The following is a 3378-nucleotide window of genomic DNA, read 5'->3' as shown; positions in this document are numbered from 1 at the left end:
TTTATTGATGACTGTGTGAGTTATAGCAAACTATGGAGAGCCTTGAAAAGAATGGCGATTCCAGAACACTTCATTGTATTCATGCACAACTTGTGCAAACAAAACAAGGGACTACTGCATGGTTTAAAGTCAAGAAAGGTGTGCATCAGGGATGTATCCCCTCATCATGCTTATTCAATCTGTATGCTGAGCAAATAATCAGAAAATCTGGGTTATATATGAAGAAAAATGGGACATCAGGATTGGAGGAAGGCTTATTAGTCTTCAATATGCAGATGACATAACCTTGGTTGCCGAAAGTCAGGAAGACTTGAAGCACTCGTTGATGAAGGTCAAGGATTGTAGTCTTCAGTATGAATCACAACTCAATGTAAAGAACACCATAGTCCTCACAACTGGAACAATAGTTAACACCATGATAAATGGAGGCCAGATTAAAGTTGTCAAGACTTCCATCTTGCTCAGGACCACCATCCATGCTCATGGAAGCAGCAGCCAAGAGATCACCGGACACATCGCATTGAGTACATCTGCTGTAGAAGACTTTTCAGAGTATTGAAGAGCAAGGATGTTACTTTGAGGACCAAGGTGGTCCTGACTCTAACCAGGGTATTTTCAATTGTCTCATACATGTGATGGTTGTACATTGAACCAGGAAGAATCAGGAAGAAGAATCGGTGCATGTGAATTGTGGTGCTAGCAAAGAATTGAAAGCACTGTGGACTGCTCAAAGGAGAAACAAATCTGTCGTGGATGAAGTATGGTCAGAGTTCTCCTTCGAGGTAAGGATTGATAAACTTTGTCCTGCATACTTGGGACATGTTGTCAGTAGAGACTAGTCCTTGGAGAAGACATCATGCTTGCTAAAGTAGACGGGCAATGAAAAAGAGGCAGGCCCTCAGCAAGCTGGATTGACACAGTGCCTGCAATAATGAACTCAATCATCGGCCAATGTATGGCACAGGACCAGGCAGTGCTTCATTCTGGTGTGTATAGGGTTGCTATGGGTCAGAGCTGACTTGATGGCACCTAACAACAACAACAGGGAAATTAAGTCTCCATCGAATTCCTTCTGACAAGGAATTTGAACAGTCTTTCACACACAGAATGTACTAGGAACTGGATCACCCACTACTTAACCCCCCTCCCCAACCCAATCCAACCCTGAGATAATACCTAGGTGTGTCCTTAATGGAAAGTGGAGTGTTGAGTTTCCACAGTCAGGAGTCATGTCTTGACTGCCTTGGTTGAAAAGCCCTGGTCATATGTTGTAAGCTCTTCTGCATAGCATGATGTATATGTCCCAAATCATAGATCCATTCCCATTTCTGTGGTCCCATCTGGAATTGTGGTGTATGGGTGTGCCACCAACCTTTGTTCTCCCATATCCTTCATAAGCCTCCGATTCTCTGTAGACCCTTGATGCTTCTAGGATCTTGTGCTATGGCTCCTGTCACCTGTATGCTGTTCTTTGTCTTTATCTTGCCTTTTCTTCTTTAAGATTTAATAAATGTTCTTCTTAAATTATATTTGAGATTTGTGGTCTCTTTTGCACCCTAAAACAAATGACATATTGCACTGTGGGCAAATCTGCCACCAGAGAACTCTTCAAAGATGTCAGTTGCAGACCTTAAGTGCCCTTGACCCATGTCATGGTGTTTTGAATGACCTCATATGCATGCAAGGGCTCAACAAAGAAGACCTAGAGAAGAATTGATGTCTTTGAAGGTCAGTATCAGAGATAAAAATTCAATAGATAGAATGAACAAACGAGTCCTCGAAGAGAGAATGCTTCTTAGAAGTGAGAATGGTGACACTTTGTGTCATGTAGAAGGTCACAGTGGATTTAACATTGAGTGGCTGACCAAAAAGGCTGGCAGTTTGAATTCGACAGCTGTTGCGTGGGAGAAAAACTTTTAACCAGTTCTAACGAGTTTCATCATTGCTAATGAAGTGAAGCCAGTGTGAACCTGAGTTTTTAACATTTAGGTGAGCTAGAAGGTTACACAGAACAGGAAGAAACATGGGTCAAAAATTCAAGAAAGGGACTTACAGAGGGGGCATAATGAACCCTTTCAGTACCCTGACGTGTGAGATTGGATGGTTGGCAGGTCTGTGGGTAGCGACATGCTTTCAGAGGATGGCAGGAGGCTGCCTGCCTTCTCTGAATAGGGCTGTTTTTTACTCTGCTCAACATCTTACAGGCAAGATATTTTACTGTTATGTAACACATATGCTGCACTTGTTTTCTAAGAGGGAGATTAAGTTTTAAGCAGAGTTTTGGTCCATATTTTTTCCTTGCTTACCCACATTTTGAAAATCCAGGTCTTTTTTGGTACTGCTTGTTCAGCCATTACTGAATTGGGAAAAACCCGTTCAAAGACCTGCTATTGAGGCTGAAATCATGCATAAGTTTAACTGTGTGTAAACTGGCATGGCAAATAAGAAAATTTCTTTGGTTATTGTTCTCAATACTAAATTTATAGAAGGATGGACTTTTAGTATAAATCAGGCTATTAAACCCACTTACCAGATTAACATTTAGGGATAAATGCAATAATATGCCAGGAGGTTATATTGAAGTAGTTCTTGGGCTTGTAATAGTAATTCATCATTTTTTTAACACTTAGAAATTAAACTTGAGAATTCATTTTACATTTACAAATATTTTTGGATAAACTTCTAATTTAGGGACTATTTTATTAAACATCTATTTTAGGGACTTGAATTGGAATCATGCCATGATTTGTGGTTATTGATACATACAATAAAATAAATTCCTTGTAGTCTCTTTTCTTTCTTCTTCTAACCACGAAGGACCAATATGTGAGAAAAGATTAACATAAATTGTGGTAAAATTAATACGTGCTGTGTATTTTTTAAAAACCTATGGCAAATGTATATGAACAAAAAAGTTTCCATTTCAACATTCTTTCCTGTATAATCTTGTGCCAGTAGCTATGCTTGTCATGTGGTTCCACCATCACCATTACCTATTATGAAATTTTTCCATCACCTTGTGGTTGTAGTTTTTAATAGTTACAAGGATAGATGATGCCATATGGCTCTCTTGTTTACTGGTATAATTTTGAAGTTAATTAAACTACTTTTGCCCTATAGAAGAAATGTTAGTTACTTCAGTAAGGAAATGAATTCCTATACACTATGGGAATAAATTCTAGTAGTTCTTTCTGGCATAAATCCAAAGGAAAGTGAAAGTTTACTGAATTCATTAATTTGCTCAATCATTAAACAAATGTTACTTGAATACCTACCCGGTGTGAGTCTTGTGCGAGGCCTTGCAGGTAACATAAAGATGAATAAAACATGTTTCTGCCCTGGGGGCATTCACAGTCATGGTCCAGTGAAGGATAATAG

The sequence above is a fragment of the Echinops telfairi genome, unplaced genomic scaffold, assembly GCF_000313985.2.
Source record: "Echinops telfairi isolate 266 unplaced genomic scaffold, ASM31398v2 ScPeMD7_2;HRSCAF=8, whole genome shotgun sequence".
Lineage (NCBI taxonomy): Eukaryota > Metazoa > Chordata > Mammalia > Afrosoricida > Tenrecidae > Echinops > Echinops telfairi.
The sequence above is the reverse complement of the archived record's forward strand: the minus strand, read 5'-3'. Positions refer to the sequence as shown.